The sequence below is a fragment of the Meleagris gallopavo genome, chromosome 7, assembly GCF_000146605.3.
Source record: "Meleagris gallopavo isolate NT-WF06-2002-E0010 breed Aviagen turkey brand Nicholas breeding stock chromosome 7, Turkey_5.1, whole genome shotgun sequence".
Classification (NCBI taxonomy): Eukaryota; Metazoa; Chordata; class Aves; order Galliformes; family Phasianidae; genus Meleagris; species Meleagris gallopavo.
Window position 1 is genome coordinate 6,374,444 of NC_015017.2, and position 20,318 is coordinate 6,394,761.

At 36.1% G+C, this 20,318-nt stretch overlaps 1 protein-coding gene across 1 annotated transcript in view; it reads right to left on the reverse strand.

The window, feature by feature from the left end:
• The window catches only part of TFPI (tissue factor pathway inhibitor), a 148,839-nt gene extending 130,334 nt beyond the window's left edge, over positions 1-18,505 (reverse strand). The window contains exons 1-3 of the mRNA XM_031554130.1: positions 18,360-18,505; positions 17,737-17,842; positions 2,620-2,692 (exon numbers count right to left, since the gene is read on the reverse strand). The gene's annotated coding sequence lies outside the window, so the exon portion shown is untranslated. The remainder of the gene's footprint in view (positions 1-2,619; positions 2,693-17,736; positions 17,843-18,359) is intronic.
• Between the last annotated feature and the right edge of the window lie 1,813 nt (positions 18,506-20,318).

The window sequence follows — 20,318 nt, forward strand, 5'->3', positions numbered from 1 at the left end:
ATATCATTGCCTTAGAACTTCCTTCTAAAGGAGCATTTAACCAGTGGCCCAGATAAAAAAAAAAATAATGGACCTTCAAATCTGAGTTCAATGGGAAATGAAAGCATGTTTACAAAGGAAAAATGACACCCCCAGTAATGAAAGGAATACAGCCAAGAAACAGCATATGAGCATAGACACAATCTGACTACAGTTTCACAATACCTTGTGATTTTTCCCACACTTAGAGATATCAGTACCTGTTGGATCAACATACCCACCTGTAAAGAAAATATCTGGGCCAACAGGCTGACTTACGACTGCATTTGCAGTCATCTGCAGAATGCTGGATAGGATTGATGAGGTTTTATGAAAAAAGATTGAGAGAAAAGCAGTTTAGAATCTGCAGAGCTGGTGGCTTTGATCTTTTCCTCTCTGGTCTTTCAAGCAGCCTTATTTAAATGCAGGGCTGCTAGAGAAGTTCACAGCTTCTGGAAGACATCTCCCAAAAATAAGCCAAGTAAAAAAGATGCAGCCTGAGAACAGCTCCTACCCTTTATTCCATGTGGGAGGAACAGCAGGGGAATTAGGAACATTGATCTGTAAGGCACATCAAGGGTAATCAGGTCTACTTCCCTGGCAGACACATACATTATTAATTATTGACCACTTGACAATGACCTTCAAAGAGCACATCAGAAAGAATCTAACACTGTACATGTCTGCACAGACTTCTTCCAAAGATGTTTTTCTGCAAGTTCATGGACATCTACAATGTATAGCTGTGGTAACAAAGCACAAAACAATGAATTAACATATGCTGTGGTAACAAAGCACAAAACAATGAATTAACATATGGTTTAGAATGCGTACTGGGTCTGAAGAGACACCAACTAGCCTTCTCTTAAATTTGTTCCCAGGTGAACTAAATACGGAATGTTAAATTCTGACTTCAAGTTGCTTCCTGGATAGTGATTTATTTATCCTTTTCCCTGAGGAATAAGAATACTTAAGCAAGCCACTTACAGGTGACAGAAGTCTCTTTCAAGGAAGGAGAAGATAAGGTATTAATTTTATAATAAAACAGTAATGCATTAAGGATCTGAAGCAAGCAGGTGCCTTAAAACAAACAAACAAAAAGCAACTAAACACATTTAAACATACCTTATGTTCTGTTCACATATTCTGCTACGTAACTATTTTAGGTTTTTAAAATACCTATAACTGTCGCAAGTATTACCAGAAAACCATAATCCATTTCATTCTACACCTCTTCATATTCATGACAAGGATTTCACAAAACAGTTCTTTCATATTCATGTATATACACCTTGTTTTTCTCAAGTTTTACTAAAAACTATCCCTAAAATCCCTTAGAGTCTGCTAAGAAGGGGGTGTAACCTGCTGCTAGATTTAGAATCAAATCCCCAGAAAGGAAATGCTTGACAAACTACAGGACAGTAATTTTTGTTGAGTCATGACATAAGCAGTCTCAACAATACTGAATAAGTAGGGCTATACTGGTTTACATTAAGGATCTAGGTCTGAGATACATTCCCCTCCACAAATAGAAACAGATGAAAACTTGGAGACCTTGAAGTAGAAAGCTACGTAAATTTTGAAGCAGAATTAAATGCCTCAATAACAACGGCTGGCTTAACATTACTGTCAGAATCTTTGTTAAAGAGAAATAACCTTTTAGCTCTTTTCACAGAAACAGTCATTCACTTCCCCATCTCCTTTTTTCTAATCTCAAAACAGCATGTTTTTTGTACACACCAATTCCTAAATCCTCTGCCTTTGTGTGCACAAGCATCAGCCATTTCCTGATGTGGTCTACTGTAACCCTAAAAATATTTAGCTTTTATTTTACCCATGATACCACCTTCTAAAAGGGAAAGACTTCATGGATAAAGCAAATCAATTATACTGAAAACGTAACATCTTACAATTGAGCCTGTGTTTGTTTACTTGTTTAAGCCATGGAATTGCTTCATCTTCAAACAATGCTCTTAATGTATAACTCTCTACCTATTATCCCAGACCCATTCTCCTAGACAATCAAGAGGAAATAAGCTCAGTCGCCCCATTCTACATCTTTACTTAAAAGCAGCTGCAGCCATCGTGTTCCTCTCAAGCTGATATAAATACAACCAAAATATACCTATGCTACCAGCCCAAAACAGAAAGTTCAGACTAAACAAAAAACAGAACAAGTGACCACAAGTCCAAAAGAAGCAATTGAGAACTAGGAACGTGTCACTATCCTTTAGGCTAAGGGAAGTAGTAGTGGAGTAAGAGTTTCTAGTTAGCATGTTAAAAAAGAGTTTGCATTAGTTGGAGTAATAATGCATCTCAATGCAGTTCACATTCCCCAATTCAGCAAATAGGCATATAGGCCATTAGCAGTTATGCTAGTAGTTAACATAATTTATCCTTTTCTTTGGCTAAGAAATGCCTCCCAAAGCAATTTGGAAAAGACATTAATTCCGAACTACAGGCAGTAGTGTTTGCCCACTTTCACAACTGAATAACAGACTACTTGGTTATATACATCTCACTATATGATCTGGAAGGTATTTAACTAGTTAAGCTCTTGTTTATGGTCTTGAAGGTTTTGAGAGTACTAGTAAAACTCACAGAAATCAGGCGACTTGTTCTATCCATTCTTCTTACAGCTTTCTCTCAGTATGTAGAACCTCCAGGTAGAAGCCTAAAATTCAAACAGAATAACTCATAAGATGTGGAAATTACAGCACAGCTTCTTTAATTTCCTATTAATAGTCATGAACACACACCAAGATAAATTCCAAGTTGCATATATAACCCTAACTAGTAATCTAAATCTTCCTACTATTCTTTCAATGGCACTAAGAATTAAAGCTATTGTACAGTACAGCCACAGTGGAAACAAAGGTGAAACAGATGCTAACAGTGACGTTAAAATATTTAGGCTCAAAGTTAGGCCACATCACCCTAAACGTTCTAGTTTACAAGGGATTCACCTGAACACATGCAAGTCAAGTCAACAGAACAGTCCTGGGAGATGATGCAAAAATAGCTGAATACCTCAAGCCAACAACACAGGCTTTTAAGCCTCACAAGTACAGATTCCTATTAAATTATTTCCTGCAACCACCTCCAAGATATTTACTTAAATATTAATTATTACTTAAAGATGAGGAACATAGCCTCATTGAGCTGGCCATTTATCCATGATGTTACTGTCCCTCCTACTATCAATTTCTGGTTCAAAGTTGATCCTGCTTTTTAAATTAATTTTGGTTTAAATTATTTGCATGCCATAAGGTGTAATCCTCCAACAACAAAACCACTGTAAATCATACATAATTAAAAAACATTACCACAACATGATTTTCTGCTGTGTTTTGCAACCTCCTCACCCGTTTTTCTTTTGTGCTATTTTTGTAATTCCTTTTTGTTAAACTGGCACATGAACATCATTATCAAAAGGAAAGCAACCATTAATACTAGAAACCCTGAATGTTATTAGGAATGAGAAAAAACATTCAGTGTAGAAAGAAGGGAAGCAGAACGTTATTTAGAGCACCAGAACTGAATTACTTAACTTTCACATACTTCTAGGAGCCTATGCCAATTCTTGAACATTTCTTTTTAATGCCTCTGGACAGTTTCATCAACCACATTGCTTTCAACAAGCTACATAGAGCTCTCACAAAGCCTCTGGAATACCTCCAAGAGAAGAGCTGCAGACAGAAGTGCAAGGAGCCATGTTCTGATTAACTTAAATATTCAACTAGCTTTTTGTTACATTCCTTCTTAGCTAGGACCTTTCTATTATGTACACACAAACACCGGAAAGTAAGAGGAGCAGGTGACAAGAAACAGAGCTGCATGCACCTGGCAGGCTGTGCTCAGAGCATTGCATTGAGTCCTTTAGCCACGTGTAATTACTAGTTATGAAGGAGATAACTAGAACACATGAAGCAGAGAGACACAGAGAAGCTGTTTCTCTCTGAAGCTCTTCCACCTATACTAGAAATACAGCTGCACTGCAATCACTGCAGCAGTGAAGAGTAACCAGACATGCAGTAAATAAACAGTATATCTGAAAAACGTACTTTCTGGGAAATACCATTTAGTAAAGATCATCAAGGATTCAGTACAGAACTATATTCTACATGCACAAGAGTTTCACTTTCACGTGAATGAAATTATCAGTATTGATTTGAGGAAACACAAGCAGTTCTAAAAAGTCAGTGATCCATGGTCCTGTATATTAGGCAAATGTATGCTAGCCTTACAGGCACAACAGGTAAACAAGTATCCTAACAATTAAGACTCATTTATCTATAGTTAGAGGTATTTGTTATTATCTGAGTTTCAATAACAAAGGCAAGGCAATTAAGACCATACTGGCCACATTACCCTATCTCCTGATAGAAAACCACAGGGGACCAGAAAATGATAAAGTTCTCTGAAATCTATCTCATCAAAAGCCTGAGCTAAAAGCAAGTCTTTTGATCCCAGACACCAGCAGTGAAAAACTCCTTTACCAGTATGTAGTTCATCAGAAATTATTCCTTCTGTATTGATATCAGCAAAAATCCTTGCATTTAGAATGGCTTCAATCATGCAGGTGCTGTGTTTTGTTGCCTGCATTGTTCTCTTAAATCAATCCCACTGTTAACATTATGCAGTTCATAGGTCTACAGTTAAAGAGTCCTAAGACTACCAAGGTTTCAATCAGTTTTTCTGCTAGGACATTTCTTCATTTCTTTTCATCACTATCCACACGTCTTCGACTTTCACAGCAAATCACTGGCTTCTGGCATTCCTCCTGACTTCTCCCTCCAGCAGCTCAAATGGGGTAGCTATTTACTACAGCACAGTTAATAAGGCCGCTGTCATTTCATTAGTGCTTTATGTGAAATATACTTACAAGATTTATCATTTGCTGGCAGCCAACCCAAAAAACACGTCCTCAGCGAGGACCCATTTTCCTCATTCCTTCCTGAAGTTACAAGACAAGTATAATCACTCATGGATTTCTGCAGAGTGCTTTGGGCTAAAGTGTCACTTTGAGTTGTTCAGCTCCCCAGTAAATGTTTGAACCTGAAGGAAAATACTGAATCCAAAACAACAGTTGGAAAGAGATTCTTGGAGAAATGCAAGAGAATAGCAGCCTTGGAAAAGCTACAGCCTAAATTAACCAAAATAAAAGTCCAGGCAAATCTTGTGGCAAGAATTTGGGGGAAAAGGGTGCTGTTATCAGCTTCAGCAGCTGTGTTGAGAGCCAGTACAAATTTCAACAGGCATCTCCCATTGCACGTATTGTTGTCATGCTCCTACAGCACTGGGTAGCTCAGGACTTTGGATGCACTGCTCTAGAAGGGAAGGACATAACATGTATTTGCTAGAACAGAGTAGTAGATTAAGGTTTCTGCTCCCTATTTTTGTTCAACTCTATTGTTGTAGAGCCCACTACTCACCCTTCAACATTTACTAAAAAGAAGGAAATCTGACACTGTTCACTTTTGAGATTCAGCTCCCACCAAGTTGTATAAAGGTACAGGTTAGCCTAATCACAGAGATTAATGTAATACAGTGGTTTAATTCTCTGTTCATTGTCAAAGAAGCATTTGCAGTGATGTTCTTTTTGGTACAAGGAGAATTTCTAGAACACTGGAGCAATGATATTATTTAATCATGCCCCTTTATAAGTATAGCCTCTTACACTCAGTAACGTAATTTAAACATGAAGTAAAAAAAAAGGTGATTGCAGAGAATTTCTCAAGCTTGTTTTATTAATAAATATCAGGTTCAGTGCATTTCACTGACAAAGGGAAATGAACTGAAACACGGAGGTGAGCATAATTCATCTTCACCTGTTCAGAACAGGATGCCTTCAACAAAAGCAGTAAAAAAAGCAAAGATATCTCTTGATTTAAGCCAGGTATAACCAGGATTTGGGTTGCATAATATGCACTATGTTATGGCTATACTTTTTTTTAATTGTCATAATATACATTAAAAATATAATACTAACTTCATGTTTATGCTTTGGGCAGTATGGTTCTTAAACAAAACCTACCTAAGAGACTGCTGTGATCTATATTATTACACTCCAATTTTATCAAAAAATTAGTGGGCTTAAGAGAGTTACGTTCTATAATCCATATATTCTATACTATAAAACTACACTAGAGGCTAGCATGCATTTGCTCTTCATTTCCAAAAATATACATTTCACCAACACTTCATTATATATGTTCTTAAAATGAATACATAAACTTCAACAGTCCTTTCAATTAGCTTGTCTCAGTAACTTCTTTAATAGTAGTGATTGCAGACCTGGGTCTGCAACTCACTAATATGACAACTATACTGCTGTTAACAAAGCTTGTTTGGTCTTTGAAAGAGGTCCACACATGATTTCTGCCTTTTGAGCACTCATTCAGTAAGATAGAACGTGTAATTTGCTTTGGTCCCCACATGATAACTTGGTATTTCAGGACTGTCACTTGGCAGCATTTTAAAAAGGATGCTTCATGAAAGAAATTGTTTACGACTATGATGACACAGAGCACAAATTACAGTTAGATAGAAGTTTTGAGCTGCACAGCTGTTGAGATTTGTCCAAGACTGGCAGAAATGACACGTGAAGAGAGGCACTAAAAATTTTAAGACAAACAATGACAAATGTCCTCTCATAAGTTCAGCTTTATCATTAGTGTAAGGCATTAAAACCTTTAAATTATCCCTACAGAAGCTGCCCAAAAAGCTGTCTGGGCTGACATAGCTGAATGTCATCAGTGACAATTACAAAGCAAACAAGAGACAGACTTCTCAGTTTCCACTCATACAAATCCACTCTTTCAAAGTGACTGTGTTGAACCAGTGTAGTAATACAGAGAATATAGTTTTCTGTATCATAAAATGGTATCTTGAGTCTGGTAAAATTGAGTGCAGTTACCAAGTCTTAAAAAAAAAAAAGTACTACGTTAGTTAGACTTGATTCCACTCATCTCAATGCACAACAGTGATTTTACAATCTCTCCTCTGTCTTAGCCAACAGTTCACTCCTCTCTCTGCAACTCACCAGTAACAGTACACACTACAAGATGTTCCCAAAACTGAAGCAGCACTTCAGTGTAATTTGGGATTTTGACTTTGTCAACATCTGTGTAAGCAGTTTACAAATCAAAGTATCTATTTGTGGAAATAGAAGCTTTTTTAAGAACTATACTGGAAATTGTAGTGACTATATAGAAGATGACATGAAACCTATAAGGGCCATTTCACAGTGAACCAAAATGCCATATGGTATATCTCATTCTAATTCCTACAGTTTAAAATCTCCCTTGAATGAACTTCAAATGTGCATTAAGGAATATCTTGGATCATTAACTTTAACACTGCCAGCATGCCCCCATGATTGCATTTACTTTAATTAATGTAAGCTAGTAATTAATGGCACAGTTTACACAAAGGATTGCTTTGGCATAGTGCCTGTTTCCAGTCAATTAAGAATTTTCCAAGTGCTAAAGCAAGAAAATTGAGAAAATTTGTTACAGGTTACAAGTGTAGAGACAAAAGAAAAGCTAAGCTATTTTTTTCATCTTGATTTACTTGTACCATATATTTAACTCATAACAAAAACAATCTGTAGTATTTTTTAAGTTTTGTAGCACTGAGTTGTACCAGCAATAAACGTAAGCCTGCATCCAACGATCCCACGCAAAAATTACCAGAATTAGAGAGGTGTCAGTAGAAATTTGAAGAAAGAACTAAGAGTTACCCGCATTCCACTACCTCACTGCTACCTTGCCAGAACATTGGTATTGCAACACATTTTCTCATCACTCATGTTTTGAAAGGTTTCAACTTTGGGTGAAACAGTGAAGCACATCTACCATGACATTAATGTCCTTAAAACTGCTTTTACGCAAACTTCTGTATGTTCTTGAGAACTAGGAAAAACAAACAAAAAAAATCCTCTCACACACAAAAAAAATAACAGCAGGTACAGCAACACTTTAAGATATAAAGGTAATTTTTGAGCTACTTGAAAAAAATCAGCAGTCTGCTCAGAGACTTCACCGAACTTGTTCACCAAGTTCACGACGTTGTCAAAAAGCCAACAAATATCACTGCAGTGAACGCAGCATTTAGACAATAGATTCTAAGTTGGCACTCTTTAGCAGGGCTAGGTCAGTATGACTATGGAACAAAGCACGAAATATAGCTGAAGCGTAATTATAAAGGAAGCTCATCAAGTGGGAAGCCTACTTGGACTCTTCCTTTTCCTTCCTGGACACTGACTTGAAAGGAATGGCCTACTGTGGTGGCATTTGCATAACATCATTCATTATCGCAAATGTTTACCCTGGCAGAGACTAAAGACATTAGAAAAGAAAATGATCCCCACTAATAGATTTCTTGTGTATCATTCACCAAGTTATCTGTACACCAGTATTAGCAATTTACTTTCAGAGCCATCTGTGGAAGAGAACAGTACCTGTAATTTGGCAAGTACCATCAGTTTCTTTTAGTGACTCATTAGCTCACATTTCCTTTGAGAAAAAAGATTCCATTGGTTTGTTTGTCCTCATGAAGTATGATCTTGGCCTGCATTCCAGTTTATAATAAGTTAGCAAAATGATTACAGCTCTAACACTACCAGTACATTTTCATTGATCCCTACAGTTACTTTAATCTTGCCTGGATAACTGTGTTGCTTTCACTGTCTTCTTTTGATTCTTTTGCAGTCTTTATAGGATTAGACTTACTTAAACCTAGAATACATCTATCCAGCCCTACCTTCAAAGAGCATTAAAGCAGTCACACAAAGTGAAAGAGTCAGCAGAAATCAAGTAGCAGTACTGTAAAAGTTTTTTTTTTGTTTTTTTTTTAAGCTCAGGTTAAAAAGAATCTGAGGCAAAGCAGCCAAAACCCATCTTCCAAAAACCAATCAAAGTCAAAATCATTTAAATAGATACATTCAAAACACATCCCTAAAAAGTCATACGATTTAAAGATGTCACTGTAGGTTTCATAACATGAGCTGTCTGCAAAAACAATAAACAATGACAAGAATTTTATTTCTGTAGAAACATTGCATAATATGGCATCACTTCATAGCCACATAACTCTGGTCTAACTTCATTACAGCCATCCTTGATAGCAACTACACACACAAAAAACCCACAATAGCATGTACCAAACAAGCTAGTGCTAATCTTAATATTCAAGCAACTTATTGCTGAAATTGCTCTTAAACTAGCTAAAAATATTTGATTACAATATCTTAAAAGACAAATCTGAGGAACTGAATTCTAACTTTCTTGCAAAGGCATTAACGAAAGCTTATTTTATTGGTTACAGCAGAGAAGGGAAGGAAACTGAGCAAAATAAATTAGACTAAATGTTTTAAGTGAAGAACCTTGAAGATTAACTTGTCAATGAACAGAATATTGAGAACAATATTTGTGTTCCATTTTAAAATAAAGAAAATCAACTACTATTACTTAAATTAAGGAAAGATTTGAGAAGAAAATTGAAAGTAATTACTCTTGGTACTTTAGGAATAGAATTCAGAATATTTGGAGGCAAACTAATAAAAACACAGAAATGGTTGCTGTCACACACTGCATATGAAAAAGAGCGACTGGGTTGTTTGATTTAAGTTGCTTTTTTTTTTTTTACTCCTCCATAATTGAAAAGACAATCAGGTTAAGTGCCACAATTTCTTACAAGGAGTATCCATATTATAGAGGAGGAAAACATCACAAATCTCCCAATTCTTCAAATAAAGGAACAAGAACAAAGTAGTATAGAAAACTCAACTGCATTATTGGTCTCTTTTACTTTCAGACAATAATTGCTGGCATTGTTATTAAAAATGAATAGTATCTGACAGAAGTCACTATTTTTGTCATGTTATCATGGTATAACCTACGTTTATCTTAGTATGGATATTCCTACCAAGCTCTTTTACCTTGTTATCTATTAATCATATACACACTTCAGCTTCTTTGTATCAGTGCAAGTTCGGAACTTATAAAGTTAGGTTTCCTGAAAAGAAGTTAACACATGAACACATCTATCAGAGTGCTGTAGCTTCAGAGAACACACTTAGGGATATACACAGAAGTGTTTATCAGCACTTTATGAAACTCCTCAGAACAGCTTTGCTATCCTTGTATTAAAAATGACTAATTATTCCTTTTTTTTCCTCACCAACCTCCTGCACGGACTTAGATGTCTGAAAAATAACACGGAATTTGAGGAAATAATGCAAATCACTTCCTTTTTAAAATCAGCCTAACTCTTCCCTGCATCAGGGCACATTCCAGTAGAATTCTGACATTACTCAAGGGCTATCAATACAGGAACTTCAACAAAATTATCCCAAAATCCTCAAATGGCCTTGGTTGAAAAGGACCATAATGATCATCTAGTTCCAACCCCCTGCTATGTGCAGGGTCGCCAACCACCAGACCAGGCTGCCCAGAGCCGTATCCAGCCTGTCCTTGAATGCCTCCAGGGATGGGGCATCCACAACCTCCTTGACAACCTGTTCCAGTGTCACGACCCTCTGAATGAAAAACTTCATATTATCCAACCTAGAAGTGGAATAACTAATTTCTCTACAGCTAAAAAGAATAAGATTTCATAAATTTATATACACATTTAAACTAAAAAGCACACAAGCTTAATAAATTTGCTTCATAGGCATTTCCATTATATAACTCAGCCTACCTGACAAACTGATACAGGATACATGCGTAAGTGACAAAAGTAGTCTTTCAGTTCCAAGCATGCCTATACGTACAGCCCTCAAAGATGAATGCATACAGGCTATTTATTTCTACCCCAACCAAATTTAAAAGCAGTAAATTAAGTCACATATAATTAGTTTCTATAGTCTCTGTATAAAGACTCGCAGAATATATTTTCTTTTTTAGTGGGGAGGACTAGAAATGGTTGGCTACCTTACAGAAAAATCATACAGATGAAGTCTGACAGGACTAAGAGTGCCAAGCCCAAGACCTTTGCTGTAATTTCAACATCAAGCAGTGGATAGGCTGATTAAAACCAACATTTTCATCAGAGCTTTTATCCCTCTAGGATACGGCCCTTAGTCCAAATTGCTAGAAATTAGTCATGCCCTGTTCATTACCTCAAAGGCATAAACTTGCACTCAGGAATTTAAACATTTGAATAACTGCTTTCTAAAAAGATTTTATAAACAAACTAGAAACTCCACAACCATCCAAATGCAGGCAGGAAAATACCTTGCATTTTTTTCAAAAAACACTTTTATCGAACATCTACCTGGTCTTTTAATACTTTGACCTACATATACCACAGGATTACTACCGTAAAATTTACAGCTTTCTTCACTGCACTGAAACATAGCCAGTAACGTAACTTGAGAAGCCACAAACAAGTTTTGATGCAGCATAAAATATTGGAAAAAGTGTAAGGTGCGTATTTATTTTTATTTCTGCTACATTATTTTGACCAATCTTAAGTTACTGAGGTACAAAACTACTAAGATATAAATATACATTTTATTTCTTATGTTTATGTCCGAGCTGTGACATGAAATTCCTAAGGACAGATAAAGCTATAATGGCCTTGCCTGCAACAAAATATTCTTGTAATTTAATTTAAAACTTGCCATACATCAGAGGAAATGCTGACCAGGCATATGCCAAGATTCTCTTATCCTTATCACAGGAGGACCAAGACAGAAGCATCAAGGTAGAGGGCTTCCTAAATCATTAACTTTAAACTAATTAAGAAATGAATCCAAGTTTGAGGTTGAGAATTTGTTTCATTTTTAAATGAGGCAAAGCTGACCATTAGCTTAGTTTTTCCAACTCCTGGCATCAGACTATATTTTAAACAACTCAAAAAACTGTTCAGTCATTTCTATATTATAGATAACATTAGGTGATCATTAACCTCTGTCAAAGAGAACAAAAGGTAGCATTTACCAGAATTTTCCTAATTCAGCGATGCCTCTCAAATCTTCTATTGTTTGATTTGTTTCCAGAATCATTATTAGTAGAGACATTACCGTGCAGGAATCTTTTAAAATAAACATTAATTTGTCAAGGGCACGTTAAAATAAACTTGCTCTTTGATGCTCAGTAACAAGCTTCCTTTGTGAATACAAACTAGTATCCTCAACTGAAAACAAAGCAAAAAACAGTCGACTGTTTACCCTTGTAAGCATTGATAACCTAAAATCAAAAGGCTTTCAGTAACAGTGCTTTTCCTCAATTTACTTCAAGTACAAAAGATCTACACACACTGATTAGCTGAAAAAAGTTATGTCACACAAATCAACTGGAAATATTATTGTAGCAGCACAAGCTACTCAAATCTACAGTATGACTTTAAACATAATTCCAGAGATGTGTTCTACCTCACATTTCTCAATATGAAGGAATAACTGTGTTATAGCCATGATCATCCAGTGAGTTAATATTAGCAATATCACAAACTACACACTAGCTTTCAATTTTCTAAGCAGCACTGACTAACTTCCCATAATTTTCAGCAACCAGTCAGTTATTGCACTGGTTTTACCTGGCTAATCAGTCATCCTTTTGTAAAAGATGCTATTTTACCTAACTGCGAACTAAATATCACTATTCATACAGGCGACTGTACAACAGAACAGAATGAGTCATTTTTAAGAGTTAGATTTAAGGTTAGAAGCCTGAAGCTGCGTACCAAGCTATGCCCTGCCATCTTTTTAGAAATGCAGTTATGCAATTCAAACCTGTTAATTTCTCAGAAACCTGTGCTGAAACAGAAATCCTTAAACTCATTTTTATGTTTAGTTTACAATTGTCAGTAAGGAAAGTGTCATGACAAAGAAGGCTGCTGGAGGTTTCACTGTTTGACGGGTAAGTCATAACAGAGAGGCTTTTAGAGTCCCCATCACCTCATTGCCATTCAGAAAGTCTGGCCTGTATCACAAGTCCTCATTGCTATAGAAATAGAGTTTGAACTTACAGGCCATCTATTACCAAAAATGAAGTGTCTCTTGTATGAAGAAATATGTGTATTCCCAAAGTTACAGTCATTTCAGCAATACTGTCAGACTGAGTTAAGAGATTTGAGTTTTCTTAACTGCAAGGACACATCAAGAGCTGAGCCAGCAATGCAATTTTTCATATAACTTGGGCAAAGCTAGCCAGTGTCAAGTCTTGTCATAGAACACAGATTTATTAACTGTTTTAACTACCTGTCCTGAGAAATCTTGGTTAGGAAGTTAATTTTTAACTACAGACAGGTTGAGACTCTAATATAATATTTTGTTTAATTTGGATTTAATAATACACAACACTTACTGGAAAATTTGTATGGATATGGTCAGTAAATACACATAAGCTGTTTACATACAGAAAAACAATTTCCTAAGGGGCATTTTCATTTATCATTTAAGTTTCCTTCTACTGCATCCATAAATTGACAGGTTTGTGAAACTGATGATGAAATAAGCATATTCTGAGAAGACCATGTCATTCTCAGACCATAACATAATGCTGACCAAAACAGGAAACTGAGGATCTGCATCTTCACCTCTCTCATTAAGTAATGAAATTTGAAGTGAAAACAACCCTAATCGCCAAGTATACAATCAAATGGAAGTAACTTTATATATCCTATGAACTGACCTTGAATACATCATGGTGTCACGATAACTTAGGAAGGAACAAGCTAAAAATAACCAGCTTAATAGAACTCAGCTAGAAATTATCTTTATTTTTTTAACCCCTAGGAAGATATCCAGAGAGTCTGGAAAGGATGGTACACTTCCTTATTGCAAAATACACCAGATTTGAGTTTATTTCCTCTGCCAACATGTTCAACTACTCCTACCTAAAAAAAAGATTATTTTTAACATCTTTCACTGTGGAAAGATGCAACAAAAAAAAGCACCAAGCATACACAGAGGAACTACCTCTTTTCAACAGGATCACTTTTCCTTCTAAAGCAGCTTAGGAGACTTGTAGAACATCTTGAAATACCAAGGCAAATCAAACAAATTCAGACGATAAGTATTTCTGCAGTACCTAATCAGTTTCCTAAGTTCAGGCTGAATTCAAAACTCAATTTATTTGACCAGAAAGTCACCTCATCACAAGCACTGGTGAGTAGGTTCAATTCAACAAAACTCTTATGACAAAAGCAATTGCCTTGCATGTCTTATTGCCAATTGTCAAAGAACTACAGTATGGATAGAAAAAAGTCTAAATCAATAAGAAAATAACTTTTCGCTCATCAAGTTTTATTTCACAGATTGATAAAATTAGTAAAAATAAAAATTTGGTTTTCATTATGCTGCATATTAACTTTAGAAGTCAGTCATGACTCAAAGTACAGAAATTTCTCAAACTGATGATTTGAAGTGCAGCGTGAAGAAAGCCGAAGAGACCACTGCATTCCCAGATATGTTTGATAATCCTTATGAACACTTAACATTATATTATTGCTTAAAGCATTTGCATTCAACTTTAAAGAGTAAAGGATCTTATAATACGGAAAATGACTTCGATCTTACTCATGCTACAGCTTCTCTATTTTCCAGTATTCATGTCAACTGATCGGTAAGTGCTACTGAGAGATTTTCACAAATCTCCATTTTGTGATTGCACTCCAAAAGAGTTATCAGCCACTCAAATCAGTTCTTAAGTTTTTCAAATACAACCATCCTCAACCAAAAAACAAGATGCATTTTAAACAGCTTTAAGAGACATATTGCAAGTTTCCCATAGACTTGAAATTGTCAATTTTATTGGTAAAACTCTTCCCAAGTGTTAGCATGGAAAAGATTATCCCACAAGCTAACATCTTAAAATAACCTATGTAGCAAAATTTATATAAGATAGCCTTTCATACTAAGAAGACTACCTCAGAATTGAGTATTCAGCACGCTCTATGAAAAGGAGTGCAAGTCCAACAATCTGTTAAGTAACAGCTGCATAAGTAAAGAACTGAGCAAATTAAGCATCCAATCAGATAATTTTTCTCCATCAGTCACAAGAAATGGTTCAAGCCTCAACACCACCAATGTTTTATCAAATGGAAATTGAAAATACCAAAACCCTATAGCCATGCAACCCTTCCCATAGAACTGAACGCTATTTCCTACATAATGTAAGCCTACACTTATGTAAAAAAATATGAACAAAGGAGAACATTACCAGGATACTGAAACAGACCCTATTTCAGCTTTCATGCTTATTCTTGCTTTCAGTATAAATTAACTGCCACTTCTAGGTTTGGAAAACTTTTCTGCAATATTATTTAACATTTCACTATTTTTTTAAAGAAAATATTGCTTTCCTCTCTTTGAGAGTTCAGTTTTTAGATCTTTGGTCAGGAAGCCACTGACAACTGCTCACTGATTTACTGTACTGATACAGCAAGTTTGTTTTGCATATACTTTTCACTTGTCACATGAAGAGCTCAGCACAAGGACATTATATTTTTGATGACAGCAGGAAAGGCATTAGGCTTCCTCATATCAGGCAGGGCATCACTGGTCCAGAGGCACTGTTGCCACAGCAGAGAATTACACACTTCTCAGTGCTGTTGCTCAAGCTGCAACAGAAAGTCACCATTAAAAAGTATTATGCAGGGCAGTACAGTTTGACTTGAGCCCTTTTTAAGCAATATTTCAGTTCCTCATGCCAGGCACCATGAAATTAGCACCACAATTTAACATATTACTAAGTGAGACAACAGTTTAAAGTACTTGGCTCTTTTTTTTTTTTTTTTTTTTTTATTTTTTTACACGAGTTGAGAAAAACCTAAGTGTTACTTACTAGAGCATTCCACATTGAATAATCCATAGCAAATACACAGCTGGGGATTTAATTACATTTTGAGCTGAACTAGGTTCTCATTATCATATGTATTCTCCTTATTAAATATCAGATCCAAAGGAGAGCCATGAAGATGATCAAAGCTGTGGAGCACCTGTCCAATGATGAAAGGCTGAGGAAATTAGGCTTATTCAACTTGGAGAAGACTATGAAGAGACCTCACCGCAACCTTCCAGTACTAAAAAGAAGCTTACAAGTTGCAGAGTGACTGACTTTTTACACAACCTGATAGTAATAGGACAAGAGGGGATGGCTCTAAACTAAAAGAAGGGAGAGTTAGGTTAGGTTTTAGGAAGAAATTCTTTACTCAGAGAGCAGCAAGGCCCTGGCACAAGCTGCCCAGAGAGGTTCTGAGTGCTCTGTCTCTGGAGTCATTCACAGCTGGTTTAATCAGACCCTCCTCACTCTGATCCAGTCAATTAGCAACCCTGCACCTGGCAGGGGAGTTAGGCTAGAGGGGGCCTTAAAGATCATCTAGCTCCAACTCATTCTATGATATTTCATTTTTTAAACTTATAACAAGATGAAGTGTACAAGGAATTGGTTTTACTAGTTGGCTATGATCACTATGTTCAGCCACACATAATAAACATGTAGAATGTACCTTCCGCTCCGTATTTTAAGCCAACACTTGAAATGTAATAATCTGTTCACTGTACAATTTCACTATTAATAGATGCAAGCACCTAATATAAAAACTTAAGTTCTGCCAAGAAGCTTTACAACTGTTTTGGACAACTAGTCCTAGCAATATGAAACAAGGCAGAGGTCACTTACAAACAAGTATTTGTAATACTAAATTTGTTACTTAAGAACTTGTTACTTTACAACCCTCTCCTTTTTTCAGTTTTCACCCAGTTCGTATGGTATTGTTTATAATTTCATTCAGAAAAAAACATTAAGCACAAATTTGAAAGCATTTTCCATTTTGTTCATTTGTAACGTGTTTTCTTGAGTACTTCTATTATTCACAGTATCTGCAGAGCTTTAACAAACATGTAATAGACTAAAGATAAATTCTCTAATTTCTTAAGTTGGTTGAAAAAAAAGAGAAATGCTTAGTAAGTTTTTGGCATGTATATTATTCCAATTCAAAAGGGTTGGGATTGTACTCAATCTCTACTCTTTTTCCTGAACTTTCACATCTCTTTCAGACCTTTGTTTTTTATACACACTTTAGAAACATTTAATTCATGACATTAGTTTAGATCACACTTGATTTTAAACAGAAGGTAGCTTTAAGGAAAATACATTTCTCCATAATACCAACTTGTATTCTTTGTGGCTACTCCAAGGAAGTAAAAAAAAGAAAAGAAAAGAAAAGAAAAGAAAGAACAGCTATGCTTAATGCAGCTAACCAAGTAAGTAATAAGAGCAAAATTCTGGTCAGGCAAAGCTTCAGGAAGAAAGCTCAAAGCACATTAAGAGGTTTACTTCCTCACTGGCAGACTGGGAAGAAGAAGGGACAAGGCAGAGCAGTCCCTTTTCTCACTTGAGAATCATTAGCATTTAGAAAGTCTAAGCTTGGAAAGGAAAAGAAGAGCTTCCAGACATTCTGCAAAGGAAACCTTTCAAACATCAACTAAGTGCAAATAAACAATGTGCCAAGTCTGCTACTGAGAGAATACCCAAATGCCAGAAAGTTTCCCTCCCCCCTTCTCAGAGGAGGTCAGAAAGAAAAAGAACAATTGTTTATGCCAAGTCTCATATTGAAGTTCCCATAGAGTTCTTAACTCTTAGTGAACAGAACCATATTTTATCAGTAACCAGGCACAAGAAGTGTTCAGCTACAGGGAATTGTCTTGACAGATCAGGAGATCTTATGAATTGCATCCCATCCATCTCCTACCACACAAACCTGAACTCCATGATGTTGAGAAAACCCAGCATATGTTCTATGTTCTAATCAGCAAGCTCAAAGGCAAGGAACACGCAGAAACTGTTCGTTGTATCCTAGCTGTAGTCTAAAATGAATAAGAAGTTTCTGGTTATTAAAAAAAAAATTTAGAAGAGAAATTTAAACACTGTCTTCAAGTTAACCAAACACATGTAAAGATAATTTTTTAAACACCTGAGGTTGTAAATACCACAGCTCTCCACATAAAGATGGATGTTACACTTAGAATTGATTTCCATTTACTATACGGAACTCATTTGTAAATTCCTAAAAGTATAGAAGAGTAGGGATACAAAAAGGAAAGAAGTCTAATGAAATAGCAAAAACATGTATTTTATGTCTCATTCCTATACGGAGTAATAAGCCCTGGAAAAGAAGTTGTTCAGGTATATTCAGAAGAGAGCTTAGAGAACTATTTAAGTTAGTCTACATAGGCTTCTGAGAATACCTGCACAAGACAGTTTGTAACACTGGAAAACGAAAGAAAACACAAATGCTAGTAAAGTAGCAACAACCTAGGCAGCAGCAACTAAGGACTTACTCAAATACAGCAGCTAAGGATACAAAGAAAAGAATCTACCTACCCTTGGAAGGCCTCAGGTTTGCAGAGATCTCTAGCAAGATCCCCTTGCCTCCGCTGCCAGCCCTTAAATGAGTCTGGGAAGGGGTGGATCTTGGCTCCAGCTTTTCCAATCACTCAGATTGCATGCACCTGAGCTCGCCTGGGTTGGCCCTGCCTTCCCACCAGGTGCTTAATCACCAGTTCAAGCTGTGACTGAATATTTGCACTACAGTTTCACTCAGGCTTAAAATTCACATTTGTAACATAATCATACTTCACTGCTAATTTTTGTAACATTTGATTACTCTCTCTCAAAATAACAGCCTGTTAACAAACTTAACAACATGAGCTCCTTTACTGCAGAGCTGGATTATTTGTTAAAAGAGAAGCATCTCATAGCATCTTCACAGTTCCTCTTTTCTCAGTTCTTGTGCCCATCTAAAAGCATCTTAAAGATCACCAGTTACTGTTCTGTGCACTTCTCATCTGAATTATACCATTTGCAAATCACCTCAAAATTCAAATTCACCCAGTTTACACAGTTAACTTATCCCACAGGATTAAAAGGTAGCTCTAAGCTTTTCAAAGAGCAGTCCCACAGAGTCAGCATTTCAGCAGCACAATCCCACATAGTTCCTAAGAGTAGAAATTGGGACCATGATGTAAATGCTAAATCTCATGTCTGCACTAATAGGCAGAAAACCTTCATGTTACATCTACATTTGGTGCACAATACATGCATAAATTCTTCTAGAATCACAGCCTTGAATTTAGAGACAAGAATATGCCTGATTGTATTTACTTTCTGTCTGCATAGGGGAAAGTTAGAGAACTTTATATATACCACTTTAAAGCTCAATTCTCCACTGGGTTTTCATTTATCACACTTTGAACCAGCAGGAGCCTATATCCTCAGGTATCTTACCTATCTTTCAGCATAATAATTACTTGCAAAGTTCAAAAGAATATTTTTGCTCATCTGCTTTACTTATCTGGCTGAAAAATTAAGACATTCCCCAATTTACACTTCTCCAAGGACATATTCCTTCAAAACTTATCACTGGAATAATTTTGAAGCTCTCGGATATAAATTAAATCCCATGATTAAGTTATCAGACATCTTATTACCAGTTTTCTTTCAAAGTGTACTTTCACTTTAAAAAGTTCTTAGCTTTTTTAAGGCATTAGATTTTCATTGTCTGCTAGCACAATTTATAGTTATTAACAGTATAGGTAACATCTTCTCACTACTACACTTGAACTAAAAGATTTTGAATCACACAGAGCCTGCTCCATAGGTCTCCCATCTGAATTCAGCTGAAACAAACTAAATATTAAATAGTTTTGTGCTAAAAGCTCCATATTACAAAAACAGAGCTAACGTCTCCAGCAACTTTAACAGGCATTCCTAGCCACTCCTTTAGCTCCACACACAGAAGCTATTGTTACAGACTTACAAGCTGTATTTTCTTTCTTTATTTTTCTTGGTCCACTTACTAGAAATTAAGTTTTTGTTCAGAAAAACTAAAACTTCAAATTCTAAATAATTTCTTTTCTTATCTTCACTTTTCAGAATTGCCTTTCTTTCTCCATCTCAGAAATCAAGCCAGTACCACCTCCATTTGGTCACCTGCTTGCAGTCACTTTCACAGCTGTAGACACTTCTACATTAAACCCTCCATTCCTAACAAGCTAACAGGAGTCACCTGTTACAGGCTCAGCTTACGAGGGTGACTCCAATATAATGCATGCCTGTGCTAGCTTTGTGTACTTCATACAACCCATTTCACTTTAATACACATAAAAGAACAAAATGACTAACAAGTTGTTCCTGAATTACCAAATAACCTGTGGTAGAACACAGCTTGTGAACTTCCAAAGTGTCCTGGACCCTGCTAAACACAAGCAACATCTGAAAACAGCAATTTATTTTTTCCCAGTTCGGCTGGTATAGAATCACAGAAGGTTGTAAAAGACACGA